General features: G+C 42.0%; 1 protein-coding gene across 1 annotated transcript in view; it reads right to left on the bottom strand.

Annotated features, from left to right (window-relative positions):
• pou2f2a (POU class 2 homeobox 2a) overlaps window positions 1–15,664 on the bottom strand; it is a 65,800-nt gene that overhangs the window by 15,660 nt on the left and 34,476 nt on the right. The gene's annotated exons all lie outside the window — the stretch shown is intronic.

The following is a 15,664-nucleotide window of genomic DNA, read 5'->3' as shown; positions in this document are numbered from 1 at the left end:
ACAGCCTAAAACGTGTTGTAACATCTATTTTTATATCCTGGAATTTCAACCTTTTAGTCACATTTAGTGTGAAAATAAATAATAAAGTAAAACCTGCACTTTTACAGTTTTTTATTACATTATGAAAACTTTAAGCACACAAAACTTGTATTACACGTCCATCCGATCTCAAAAGTCTTCTTCCAGCTGGCCAATTTACAGCAAAAGGATACGAACACTCGGTGCTTCCTGCACAGGAGGTCAGCCGCCTCCTCTGTGTTGGAGTGGCTGAACTTTTGTGCTTTTTGCTATTATGCAGGTCAGAGTAACTGTGAAAGTTCAACTAAATGAAATGCTGCCATGAAGCTTTTAAATTTGAAAGAATAGCGTGCAAACCAGGGTGACTCAGCACCAACAAATATGCGTGAGAATAAGTTGTTGTATGCTTGAAGAAAAAAAGCATTTAATCACAGAAATAATGAGACTTTCATTTCATCTTGTTTTGTATCCTGGACACAGGCAAGACAAAATCTCTGCTAAGCAAAACAACTTTATGCCCCACCAGCATAAAGTTGTTTATGCTCTAATTTAGCTCTTTAAATGTAAACTTTATTGACCCAGGAGGTGGAAGCGGGACGTTTCATGGCAGGTATCATCCTAACTACCTCTGCTGTTCCTTCAGTTTGTGGCCACTTCTGGGACTGCAGTAGTAATTGGTCCAGGAAGAACAACGCCACCCGAAGTGCTTACCTGAGCACCAGACATTACTCAGCATCACTCGGTGCCTTCTTGAAAAAAAACACGCTTTCACCCCCTGCACTTAACTTCTGTCTTTCACTTTTTAAATTAATATTCCCTCTTGTGCTCAGGACTTTCATAATAACCGTCTCATCTATGGCATCGGTTTAACTGGAAAGGATGTATGCTGATAATGGCAGTAAGCAGGAGCTCCAACTCTGAGGTTAAAGTGAATCAATGCACTAAATCTGCTTTGTCTTCAGCACAAAGTTCATGCAACTGACAGGAAGCACAACAGGGAAAATAATCAAAGTACACCACATAAAAACACAGCTGACATCCGCAACCATATTGTTTCCCCTCTGTGTAATAGACATATCCTAAATACACAACTTCCCTCCTGTCCCTACAGGTTCAGTCTTCAGAAGTAACCCCCCTCCCTCCCCCCAGGGATAATCACATGAGCTCCAGATAAATATGTGGATCTTTATGAGGTTGTAATATCTAAATGTAATATCAGGAGACCATGTTCAGTTAAAAAAAAAAAGGCCAAATATTGATTTAACAGTCAAAATCTAAGATTTTACACTATATCTAGGCTGAATGAAAATTATTTTTTTTCAAAAAGGTCAATTTTTGCATCATTACATTAGAGTAATGTAAACTGGTCCTAAGCCACAAAACACAGCGTAAGCCTCCCTGTCAAGGGTACAACAGCAGCACCTTTGAGGGTATCGGCCCAATGACGAGCACTTTTTACCCTAAAGGTCCACATTATTCTCTGAGAGTGTGGGAGAGGACATGATTGAACACTTTAAAAAACAAAGGAAGGCCTTTTGGGAATTATACTGAAGGGTCACGAACAATTTCAAGTGTGCTAAAAGATGGTGGAGGGCAAGGAAAAAAGGAGGAAGCAGGGGTTATGCTGAGAAAATGCTGAAAAAGAGAAGATTAAATATAAGGATGAGTGAAAGAGAAAAAGAAAAACTCTAATAACAGATATCTGTTTAACAGTTCTTGGGTTGTATTTATTTCTTAAGATCTTTGTGAAATTGTAGATTAGAATCAAATTCAACCTGAACGTCACTTTTTGCCTAAATTACATTTTAGAAATGATGCAAGAACAAGTCTTCAAAATTTTTATGTTATTATGATCATCCCACCATTATTAAGAAAACAAGTAAACACCCCTTTGGAAGTGTTTAGTCAGGAGAGATCCTGCAGTTGCATAAAGGGCCCAGTTGGGGGCAGCACTCTCTAAGACATCCTCTGCGGGAGCCGGTAGATGTGTGTGTTAGTGTAACAAGCACAGCACACACACTAATGAGGTGTATAAAAAGTGACTCTTGTATTCATTTGTAGATAATAACTGAGAGGTAGAAAGACGTGTTTTAAAGGGGCAAAGACCTGCTGTCAGTGAGCAGCCGGACCATTCAGAAAACTAAAAGTGCACTTGAATTTATTTATCCCCAAACATGAAGAAATATTTCATCTTCAATTAACTGAATCAGATGGTTTTTAGTTAGAAATGTCACCTCCAGTAACAAATTCAGAAAAATGTCTTCTTTGTAAGGTTGGCACTTTAAAAATGGTGTTAAAAAAATCCTTTTCATTTATCCGTTTGATTAAATAAGCCCAGCACAACACTGTTAATCAAACTTACTGTTTTCATATATTTCATATCTGAGAAATTCTTTTTGATGCAACATTTAACCTTGGACAGTTTAAAAAGTGTAACATTACTAATACCACCGCTTTCTCTAATCACACCCATATGTAATGTTGTTACTATCACCACGACGACAAAGACAGCCGAACCTTCAGAAAAGCTCTGTGTCAAAATACAATTCACTAAAACGCCGCACCCATTTAATTCAAACACGGAGTTAAATTAATACACTCCACTTCAAACACGCACGTTACCACTCCGGGCTCCTTCATCCTCTCAGGATATGAAGAAAGGGATCCCATAAAATCATTTTATCAGCCCCCTCCTCATAACGCCTCAACTGGCCCTAACCCCTTTGGTCATGGAGACTTTTAACCCCCCCATCCCCCAACCAACCATCCATCCTTATTCGTCTTCATGTATGCCAACAAATCAAACAGCCTGAACCCCAAATGTCACAGATGTCCAGTGCACATCAGAGAGCATGTTTTAAACCAAACTGCATTATACAAACGAACACGTCTCTACATCTGCAATCTGCACATGTATACCCCACCCTACCCCACCCCCCACCCAGCTCTGGTTTTGAGTGTTTTTCCTGTAACAATGGCAATATTAGCGGATTTAGGAATAAAATTTCATTCCAAGTTATAGTGACCACCACCCCAGCACACTCCTCCACCCTGAGGCAGTTTAACAGCAGTTGCATGGATGTAAGGTAGACCCCCTCCCATCCCAATCCCTCCTTACTCATCCTATCAGTGCTAATAACAGAAGGGGGGAGGAAGAGGGGCCACTGGGCAGATGATGTATCTGTCTTGTGGGGCTGACATGGACAGCCTGCCCCTGTGTGTGTGTGTGTGAGCGGGAAAGGAGGGGGGGGGGGGGGGGGGGCACAGGGTCACTGTCAGGGAATTAGAAAAGAAGGACCGAGAGAGAGAGAGGGGAAGAGAGGGTGCAGGATGGCTGGAGGGGTCCTACACTCAGCCTCCTCTCCCTCTGCCTCCCTCCACCTTCTTTTTGCCCACCCACCCCGCCTCGGTCACGCCTGTCAGGGGCCTGTGACAGACGGCGCGTGGGTTCATGTGTGTGTATGTATATGCCGCTGCCGTTTGGCGTGTGGATGTCAAAGGTCAGGCACATGGTCTCGGCCACCTCCCGCCTCGCAGTCAAACACAAACAAGCTGCCTGGCGCCTGCCTTTTCCACCTGTCCCCCGTCACATTCAGCGCCAAACAAACACACCCGCAGCACCAACGAGCAAATCTGCAACTGCTGTAATGATGAAAAATGTAATGTCAGCTACATCGTGACAAATGAAGCCGATGAGGCAGAAGCATGAACGCAGCACACAGCCAAACACGCGCACACGCTTTAAGTTTTTCTCTTTAAACTTTACTTTTCTATTATCTGCAACAAAACCTTAACACAGGTAGTGTGTACGAGCAACTTTTAAATTATAAAGACGCAGGAGCGCTTCAAAAAAGTTGTTTAAAATAATAAGAAAAATAAAAAATTTAGAGCTCTGTTTCTTAAACTGAAAGGTTTCTTGGCATTGCCGTAAGTCCAAATAAAGGATATCTGACACATTCAAGAGAAGCAAATGGTTGTAGATGGAAAGTCTAGAGGAGTAACTAACATTTATTTCTTGATTACACTGATTAGCTTCCACTCTTCTGCTTTTGTTCATCCGCCTTTCATAATAATGGTCATGTTTGTTGTCAAAACCATAAAAGTACAAATTCAGGTCTCCTTTAAAAGTTTTACTTCTTTTCTTTTGATCCTTCTTAAAAATACACTGTCTTTAACTCAAAGTAGGAACATCTGCCATCACAGCACGGTCTACTGTGCTGCCTATACATGACTACATTTCTCGCAAACACACAGCTTTATGTCTCATTTTAATGACTATCACGCAGCTGAAGACAAACACAACCCAAAGAATGGAGCTCAGAGGATGAGCACACAGATGTTTGCATTTTATGAGAATGCATTTTGCTTTATATTAGCTGTGAAGCTGCTGCAGAGATGCTGTGGACTGTAACAGCAAAGTTAGGGAACTGAATACTGAAGCAAAGAAATGAGACGGTCAAATAACTGCACAGAGGATATTTTACTTCTTTTATGGTTTACATTTATTTTGTGTGGTTGATCAGGCCCCAGATATGTTTTCCAGTCAGGAAAATATCACAAAAATCCAAATTTCTGATTAGTTTTAACTTGGAATAATTGATTCACACTCTTCAAGTTCTTCTGAGAATAAAACACAAGAATTCAGGTTTAATGTGAAGCTAAAATAAAACTAAATTCACAACATACTTACTCTTAAAATATCAATACGGGCATTTTTCAGCCAGTCCTACAGCAAACAAACACATTATGTTGCTCTACAGTGATTTCTCACTCATATTTCACTAGAAAATGCTTGTTTTTAGATAACCGGTGATCATATTTTAGTGCAAAGACACAGCAATGCCTGCTGCTTTTACTGCTACCCCGACACTCAAACACAAACTGTGTTCCAGCCTCCTATTTGCATCCCTGCTCCTGCACTTTGTCCCTCACCTTACTTTGTCCTCCAATGAGTCCAACCTTGATTTATTCTGATCTCTTTTCATTTCCCCTCTTCCTTTTCTCCCTCAGCTGCAACATCTCACTTGAACTTCCTCGTCTAACCTTCCCCCCTCCGTCCGAACCCGTCGACTCGTTTGCCTTACCCTAATTCCTTCATTCCCTCCTGCCTCTCTCTGTCAAATTTAATCTCTAACATCCCGTCTCTGCCCTCACATTCCCCACCTCTCCCTAAGAATATAACCCCCCACTTACGCCATCTTCAATCCTATGCTGTCCTTTAAAGTCTCAAATATTTATTGAGCTTCCTCAAAACAATTCAACGTGCTGGTGGATTATGTGAAAGCTATTTTTGTGGTTGAAGGTGAGTTAGATCTTGGAAATCTTGTTTGCAAAAGCCCACTCACCCAGACCAGACCCCCTCCTTCACCCCGTAGACTACATATATATATAAAGATGGAAGGAGCCACCATGACATCAGTCCTGTTTTGTAGCCTCAACTTGAAACCAGAGACTGAGGCCACAAAAAGACAAAAAAATCAAGTGAGGTCGTGGAGTTATTATCTCACAGACTTCTATATGCATCTCTCTGAATTAAAAAGTTTTAAGCATTTTCACTCTGACTTCATTCACGATTAGAGAAATATCACAAAAACACAATTTAAGTTATTTCACGAATTTTTAAAAATTACAGATTAATCTTATTTTATAAAAAGCCTCTATCAAATTTTCACACACGCCCCTAAAAATTGTTAAAACTTGATTCTACACCGCTACAAGCCTGATGAGTATCCGGGCTATTTTATACTAAACCTGAAGAGTGAATTAAACTGAAAATCTTCACGTTTCTCTGTTATTTCACTACTTTTGCACATCTCTCAGTATTTTAGGTCTTATTTAGTTTTCAGGATGGTACTGCTAAGAGTCTTAGCTTCCTAGTATTAGCCTCTTCTCCTTTTTTACCTTCCCAGTGAGGTGCTACTTTGACAAATTATTAGTGGTTTTCACATTAACACTGTCCAGCAAACACAGATTATTTCTGTCTCGGTGCAATGTTAGCATCATTAAAACTCTTATTTGCCCCAGTGTTGTATTCTCGGCCTCACTTTTTTTTGTTGTTGTTGCGTGATCTCTGTAACCCGCCCTCCCTGCCTCCCCTTCTCCTTCAGTAGTGGTCAGCTGCAGCGGTCATGGCACCACTGGACAGCGCTCTGCTAGCACAGGACACATAGACCCGTTGCCAGGCAACAGCAATGAAAGATCACAGTGCGTGCATGTGTGTATGTGTGTGCAGCGTGTGTGTGCATAGCTCACATGTTTTGTGTGTACCTGTGAGAGTGTTAATCATTAAGAATAAACATGTTTCCCTGCCTGTAGCTGAGACTTTGTGTAAGGCAAACAAAGTGGTGCATGCTAATGTCTCCACTGCTGTTTACTCTTTAACAGTACGTATTAAAGGATTATTTGTGCTTTTTTTATTCCAGGTGAGGTTCACATTTTATCACAGTCAGGCAAGAAGAGGGTTAAACCAGAACCAAACAAGTAATGTGCAAAGACTGTGTAATCACTGAGGTTTTTGGTTGGAAATCCTAACAGATTAAGATAAATCAGGATATTTTTGGCTTTTTGGGGGCTTTAAAAACACGTTTTATTGTTCCAATTTCATTTAAACACAAAAGATGAGCTACTTTGAGTATTTTTTTAGTGATATCAACGACTTCTCTTAAAAAAAAATAGGTTTAGTGAGGCTCATCTGTAAGATAATATTCATCCTTAGGTATATTTAGTGACGATGCTGCTTTCTCAGTGCTCCCTGAGAATAAACGAGTAATGTTTTGTGTAGACAAAGATTTGTTAGTGATTCATGTTTGAGTTTACGCACAACTGGAAAGTACTGCATTCGTATGATGTTCTGTGCACCTTGCATGTGTGCGCGCACGAGTCAGAGCGATTACACGGGTGTGTGTGCAGCTGTATGCATGTATGTGAGCGCGAGCACGAGGCCGAGCGCTTTCCGAATATGTCTCCAGAGTGTTTATTATATCCGATACAGTACCTCTTTCTCGCACCACATATTTCTGTGCCGATCGATTCCTCTGACTCCCGACAAGACAATAATCGCACCGCCCTCCCTCTCTCCTTCTCTCCACCATTATTACTGCCCTCCCCAAGGAGCACAACGCAGGGATGGAAACAGAGAAATAAAGGGAGGGAGGACAAGGTGATAGAGGAAATGGCCACTGGGTGTTACTTCCTTTTCCAGAATCCCTGCATTGGGGTAAAAGATGGAGGTGAGAGGATGAGGGAGGAACAGGAGGATGTTGGAGGGGGGTGGAAACAAATGAGCTAGAAGGATGAAGACAACAAGCAGAGGGTGAACATTTTGGGGAATTTTGGTGGATAATAGGGGAGGCTGAGAGACATGACAGAGATGGTTTCAAAGCGAGAAAACAACGGGAGTAAAGGGACAAAAAATTGCAGAGTGGTGATGGTGAGAACAGAGAGATGGCGATGGCGATGGGACAGAAGGGAAGACGCGCGAGAAGCGAGAGTAAAAACAAATGAATGACAAAAAAAATCCACGATGAACAGGTAGCAAAAATGTAGGGATGTGGGTATAATGGCTGAAAGTGGAAAAAATAATGAGGTCTGCTGAAGAGAAATTTAGAGAAAAAGAGGGAATTGTGGCTAGAAAGAGCAGGCGCATGTGAATGGGTGAGTGAAGGGATGCTGGGACAGAGATGCTAAGAAATAACTAAGTGTAGATATTAAAAGGGAAACAACAACGGAGGAAGAAGCAACACAAAAAATGTCAAACATGGGCGATAATGGCAATGAAAGAGAAAGAAATTACAGGCGAGTGCGGCACAAATACAGAAAAAAAATTTATAAAACAGATGTGTGGAACAGAGTGAGCTGCAGTGTGACAGAGCATCTTCACAGGAAATAGCAGGAGGGGAAAGATAGTGACAATTGGGCTAACAAAGATACACAGCCTTGCCTTGATGGTGTGTGTGTGTGCACGCGTGTGAGAGTGATTGGATGAGGAGGGAGGGGGCAGATTGTGTGCAACACAGTTGATGACAAAATGAACCAACATAGTGGACAGAAAGATGACCAAAAAATGAGACGGTGCAAGAAAGAAGAAAAAAAAAGGACGAATAAAGGCCGTGGAGGCGAAATGTGCAGGTTTCACGTCCAAACTGACCTGGACCGCATCGTCTCCATCTTTGTATATAAACTTGTCACAAGAAAAGAGTCAGGAATAAAATCATACTCGTATTTATTCCTCCTTAAAATGCAGAGAATGTGTTTTTGCTTCCCCGCAAAATTTGTTGGATTTGATGTTGATTAAAATGCTTAGAAATTTAGCTCAGCTACAAGAAAACAAATATACTGCAACAGGAGCAGGTATATGTCTAAAATACAGACACAAAGACTCGGGATCAACTGGTTTTCATTCTTATTTGTGCTACAGCTATTTCAGCACTGAATCCGAGCCAAAATCCTGCCGTCTCGTTTTCGGCTTGACCACCACATTTATCCGATGGGGGCTGAAAGGATCTCATAAGTCCAAGGATGGCAGAATTTTCTCCACCCATAGAAGATCATATTATCCTTCAATTTGGAGTTATGAGGTTGTCATGTGACCGCGGGGATATTTATGTTCGGAGTATTTGGATTCGGGGTGAAAATCCCAGCGCAGAAAAAAAAAGCCTGTAAATCCACTAAAACCCTCGTTTTGTTTTTGTCACTGTGATGAACTGCGCGCACCTTTAATTGTGATTCCACCTCTCATCTTATTGCTTTCTTTACAAACAGGGAAAGGTCTGCTGGCTCTACAAGTGCAAACAGATGAAGGAGTGACTGAACGAGGTGCGCCGAAACCAGGCCGCCATCCTCTCCTCCAGCCGTGCAGTCCCGGTGATCTATAGTGCGTGCCGCGAGCCGATAGACGGCGAGGTTTACAGGTTTATCGATTGGACCCGACTTAAATTGGCTTCCAATTAAACAGAGCGCTTATTTGACCTCTTTACCCCTTCCTGTCCTCTCCTTTCCTGTCCTGTTAAATATCCCCCCTACCTCCATCTTCTCCTTATTTCCCCCCCACCTTCCTCGCCACTGAGCTTCTCTCCATCGACACATCCATCTCTCGCTCAGTGTAATACCTCTACTCCCTTCCCCCTTCGTCTATGACCATCACCCCATCCCCATTCTCAGTTAACAGCACCTTCCCCCCTCTATTTAAACCCCTCTCTCTCTCTCGCTCATCGCACGGTGCTGCAGTCGTTTCCTCTCTGTCCTTTTCCCCAGATATGATCTTTGCTCTGTTTCTCTCTTACACTTTCTCTCAGTCAATCCATCAATCGCTCCTTAAATAACAACGATGAATTATTAAGCGTATTTATTCAAACAGCATTAATTATAAAATACAGGCAGTGCGTCAGTCGAATCGGCTGTGGACGGAGAGGGAGAAGAAGAAGAAGAAGTAGTGGCAGGAGAAGAAGGAGAAGAAGGTATGGGAAGGAGGAGGGTGAGGTGGTTTATGGTTAGGGTTGAAAATTGGGGAGAGAAAAGAAGAAGAAAGAGGTGAAAAGGGGGGTTAGGAAATTGGTGTGGCTAGCGGAACAGCTCCTCTCCCTCCCCAGCACCCCATCCCTTGCTCCCCACCCTTCCCTTCCCCGGTCTGCTTTGTATTCTGTGGAGATGACAGGGGGAAAGCTTTATTGCTCTGAGTTTGTATCGATCGGGGCCCCGCAGAGGGGGTAGCCAGACCCGCGCACGCTGGAGGCCCCTTCGCAGAGGCCGCCGATTCCTGCCTTCAGCCCCCCTCCTCACCTCACACCAGCCAAACACACCCTTCCCTCTTCTTTCTCCCCCCCCCCCACCCCTTCACTTTTAAAAATGCGTTCTCCTTTTCTTGTTTTGAGAGGTCAAGAGACGAAGCGCGGTGGCTTTTATTTACTTGCATGCAACATCAACGCACCCAAACAACACGGAAAGCCTCGCGCCGAGAACGGAGTGTAAATGAGAGTGAATGAAAACACGAAGACTTTCCACAAGCAGAGGTGAAACGCATTCGCCTGGAGCAGCAACACTCACACGAATACGCTCACATGTAGCAGCACCTCACATGAAGAGGCACACACACAAACACACGCTTTGCCCAAACACAATCCCAAGCTGCAGGGCTGAGCTGCTGTCCTGACCGGAGTTGCATCAGAAATCCCTAATCTGGGAGCGTGACCATCCTCAGTTCCAGCAGGCAGGGATCAGGATGCTCCGGGCAGATTCCGAATTTAAGGATAAGATGGGATGGGGATGCAGGTTCTGAAATCACCCCTGGGGATGGAGGTACGGGATGGAAGGGGGCGAAGGAGGAGGGGAAGTCGAGTGGTATGATTTGCCCCCCCCCCCGTGCCCTCTTACTGTGCGCCCACCTTCCCAGTGTTTCCAGGGGCACAGGGCTGTTGGACAGACAAGGGGGCAGATGACTCCCTTTTTTAGTCACAGTTATACAGATTCATCACAAGCAGCTGCAGCCGCAGTTTACATTTGGATGCTGGAGCAGCTGGGCGTTAAATCGAAAGGAGCCTACACAGAGTTACAGCTCCTAAAATACTGAAAATATCTAGTTTACTTTCCTTTTTTAAAATCATTTAAGCATTAAATGAAATATAATCCCAAACAGAAACAGAACGATCGCAGCGTGATTATTTTTCCGGATATTTTAAGGCTTTAATGGATCATGATATTAAAGAGAGATGACAGGAAATCAGTGAGGAAAACAGGAAACAAAGGTCACCGACCTGACTCACACCAGAAATGCTGCAGTTCACGGTCAACGTCAACACCTTAAACATCAAGGGACACAAAAACCGATAGATCGGCCTGAAAAATGATGAATTTTTTTAATCCTGACTTTCATCTTTTTTCTGTAAGTGATGAGCAGAAAGTACAACAGAGAATTCTCAACTTTGGCACAACACAATGAAAGTTTTCTATATGCAAAAATTGTTATCTGTCATGAATAATTTACTTTAACAAAAAAAAAATTTGGCGCCGACTTTTGTCCAGAAAGCATGAAGTGGAATTTAATCAACAGCAGGTCAAGGAAGAGGATAAAACCCACAAGATTAGTTAACACGAGTGTACAAAAACTAACTCCTTTTTAAAGTATTAGGATTTTTTTTAAAATCTTGTCCAGCAGATGTTGTTTTTATAGTTTATAATGAAGAAAGGATGAAGATCTGTAGTGACAGTGTAAAAACATCATCATCAGCAGCAGCAGCGATAAAAAAAAGAAAAAAAGAGAGAGATCAATGATCAACAAATCAAATGTTTTCCTTCGAGGCTTTTCCACAGATTTGGGGTTTGGGATTGGGGACGGTCAATCGCCCAGATCTGTAACCTCCTGGCCACCGTCGCCTCCTTCCACTTAACAAATTCCATTTTGTTGAGGTGGGCTGAACGAATCGGCGTGCCAGCCATGGAGAGAGGGAGGAAGAGAGAGAGGTGGTCGGATGGACGGCTGGAGGGGAAAAATGGGTGCTCAAGGCCACCGTGTTCTGACCCCCTCTCCTCCTTCAACTCTTTCTCTGCAGAGTGGCTGTTATCTCTCTATTTTTACACTCCTTCCATCAACAGACCGCCCCAGACCCACTTATGTTCACTCACCAAATGACACATTGACACACACACACACACACACACACACACACACACACACACACATACATATATATATGTACAAAAACACACACAATTACAGATGTAGACAATGACCGCAGTCCTGCTAAGCCACTGTGAGTCATCAAGTGTGTGTGAGTGTATGCTTTATGCGCGCTATACGAGTTTGTATGTGCACTCTGTAACCTTTTTCAGGCACTGCAAATCACCTGCTGCCCTGCTGTTTGACCAGATCACGAGGGATCTTCTTTGGCGTTAACGCAGGTCTGGAAACGCTCTTCTTCACTTTGTTTTATTTTTCTGAGGATATGTCATAAATGAGGCGATTTCTTTTTCTTTTTACATTTCATTCAGACTTTAATTAACTCTTTAGAAAACAGCAACGGCGACAACAAAAAGACAATAACAGCTCACCGTATACCAAGGTTGCTTCTTTCAGGTGAAAAACTTTTTATTTCCCTGCCTAACACATCAGTTTCACTATTTTATAGGCAAAAATATTTTATTAAAGCGAAAAAGGGAATTATTTCAAATTAAAATTCCTTAAATCAGCTTTGATAATTGCTGCAACGCCTGAAAGTAGAGACGGAATTTTTTTTAAAAATGCCGAAAATAATCACATCAGCGAGGCAGCAAACCCGCGCACACGCACTGACGCGCGCGCGATTACAGGCTTCCAGAGCAGAGATAATTGAAACAACCATAGAGAGGATAGGTGCATGCGTGTGTGTCTGTGTCGTCATATGGATCAGATCCATAGGGGGTCGACTATACAATAACGACCAATTTAATGGAAAAGTCTTTTTATTTTTTTGTGCCGTGGGTGGAATGTGTGTGTGTGTGTATATGTGTGTGTGTGTGTCACTGAGATTGTACCACACAAAAGGGATGCCAGCATGATGCCATTTACTTTTCACTACAACAACATGCCTTACAATACGTATTTTCTCATTATGTGTGCTATAATCATCTCCTTTATTTGTATGTGCGTGTTGTGTGTGTGTGTGTGCACCCTGGTTTCAGAGATGAAAGCTCGCCGGCACATGCTGGACCTCCACCAGTGTTTTTTGCAATTCAGACCATTCTTTCCTAAATATACACACACAAACAAACACACACACTCTCACACTCACACACACACACACACACACACACACACACACACACACAAACCCTGCCTGGCTGACTGACCTACCACCATTTCACACTACTGACCAGTACAAATTGGATAAGGGTCCATTCTCTCTGCACCAGCACACTTCCACACACAGACACAAAGCGCACATGTACACGTATAGACAAACACACACACACGCTCGCACACACACACAGGCGCGCACGTGCACAAACGTGCTGTACACATCAAGCTCAAAATGGCCGAAAAAGCTGCGGTTGGAGTCGGTCTCTCAGTGGTGAGCAAAGTTACAGAGCAGGCAGCGAGTGAGCGCGAGATAAGGAAAAGTGCACGCCGCTTCCTCTTCTCCTCTGCGCTCGACGATTTCTTTTATTTTCCCGTCTTAATGCCAACGATCATCCGTGTTTATGTTATTGAATGAACCTCGTTACGGGACACAGCCTTGTTTGTGTTCTGTGTAATAGTTTTCCTTTCTGCTTTTCGTTCCTCAGCCTTTATCTTTTGTTTTTTAGAGGCTTAAACATACGATGCAGATTTCCTTTTTGCATCCAGTCCTACTTTTCCTCTTTGTTAAAGCACCTCTGTGTGCATTTAAACACGTTTGTTTGCTTTATTAACCATGTGACCTTGCATAGCACCCCTCCCGCCACACGTATCAACAGTATTTATATTCACATGCTCAAAGTTCTCACCTCTCTATTCATACTAATGAAGCACTATTGCAAGGCCTGCTTTCAATGCGGCAGCTCATGTCACAATGCAGTGTAGTACAGAGAACACGCTACCCTTTGCTTCCACCGTCCCCTCACAACCATCGGCTTCATAGTGCTATGTAATTATAGCTTGGCCTTGCCATACCCCCCTATAGTGTCTAATTGTGTGGATGCCAGGGCTCCATGCTGTTAGGGAGCGGCTGTATTGTGTACGTTTCTGATGGTTGCTTTTTTTTCCATTTTTTTGCACAGGTCTGGTTTCACCACAAACAGCTGAGTGGAAAAAAAGGACTGATGTGTTTTCCAGGTTTTATAGGTTAATCTTTCTACACAGAGAGATGTAATCACTAAAGAGTGATCATATGAACCCTTGTTTGAGCTCTTATACTTTTTATTTTTCCACAATTTGTTCAGAGTAGGATAGCATTATTAGTTTATCTCCACAAATCAACTAAAAAAAGATCCTAGGAAAATGTAATCAGACTACCTAATGAAAATCAAACCATTCAAGCAGTTTAACTTAACAAACTGCAGATACTTACAGACATAAAACAATGTCAACATAGTCAAAATAACTAGTTTTAGTTACTGTGTCCAGTTTGGAGGAAAAACAAATAAAATGCATCTTCTAAATGTTTCACTTCTCTGATAAGCTTAAAGAAGTTCTTGTTGAAAACTGTCACATTTTCACATTTAAGGATGCTTAACGGTCTCAGACGCTTTCAGAAAAATAAGTAGAAAATTCATGAATTTCAGCAATGTCAAGTTTTTCCATATTCAGAGAGCATGCCGTTTCCACGTCACAGTGGATCTGTAAGAACAGCCGTTACATGCAGAGACGTGTAGGTAAACAAGAAGTTTTAGAATTCAAACTGTTTCTTTTGTAGCACACTGACAGTCCGTCTCACACCAGGAACAAAAATCAGTAAGCAACTAGTTTTGTAGTTTTACCACTTTATGGAGCAGAAACTGGGCTGAATTGGACCCTTTGGTGGGGACAGTTCTGGCATGCATGACACCTCAGTGGTGTACGAGAATATTTAATGCATGTTTGCACCAGCTGTTTTACAACTACATAATTAAAACATCCTACAAACGAACCTTGGAAATTATTTCATTATTAAAGTTATATTAAAGAGTCATTTTATTTCTGAGTTTAACAGTCTTGATGACCGTAACACATTAATTATCAACACATTTTTTGGTGCAATAATTGGACATATTTTGGTGAATCCTGAGTTAGATAGAAATAGATTCACATATCAGAGCAGAGACGTGTGAGAAGAAAAACAGGACGTTGGAGCTGACACATCTGCACGAACCGACTGATCGCCTGAAATGAGAGCTGCTCACTTCACCTTCAAAATGACCAAGCGGTGTCATTTACAGCTCCACTCATATATATTTACACAAACCGCTGTGATAGTTTTAATTAAAAACATGCATCCTAGTATGAACTTGTCAATCTAGCTGTCATATAAATTTTCACAGTTCTTTACAGAAAGTTGCCCATCATTCTGGGAATGATGATGGAAAGTCGTGTGTTGCTATCTGTGTTGCAGTGATCCAAGGCTAACAACAGACTCAGAGTAGAAAGATTCACGGCACAGATACATCACTGACCAAAGTGACGATAAAAATGGCTCAACTTCTTTTAGCTTAAAAATTATTTAAAAAACAAACGCATATATTAGAATATTTTAGATTATCTGTCATAAATGAAGAAAAAAGTATATTATGCTTAACACAAATATCCCTTAAAAAAGATCACGTCTGCACTGCATCGTTATCTTGGTTGCTTGAGGAATTATGATCTATAATCTATAAAAACCACCTAATGTTTATGTGGTTTTGACTGTGCTGGCTGGACTGGAATTAATCCTTCTGATGCTTCAAAAGTATATTTCCAATATTATTGTCATGAAACTGTTATGAGCACTAATTTATATCAGACAAAGAGCTGTGGAAAAATCTTTTTTTAATCTTCTTAATGACTTGTAAATGGAATAATGCCACTTCATTGGTTCAGAAGCACATTATTGGTCACTTGTGGCTGCATAATTTCAGGATGTCTCTCGTTGCCGTCGGTGGCCGTGTGTTGGTCTAAGTTGGAGCGCATTTGTAAATCTGAATATTTGCACAGCAGCGTGCGTTTGTACACAGAGGCGAG

Source organism: Maylandia zebra, linkage group LG22, assembly GCF_041146795.1.
Source record: "Maylandia zebra isolate NMK-2024a linkage group LG22, Mzebra_GT3a, whole genome shotgun sequence".
NCBI classification, from domain to species: Eukaryota; Metazoa; Chordata; class Actinopteri; order Cichliformes; family Cichlidae; genus Maylandia; species Maylandia zebra.
The sequence above is the reverse complement of the archived record's forward strand: the minus strand, read 5'-3'. Positions and strand labels throughout refer to the sequence as shown.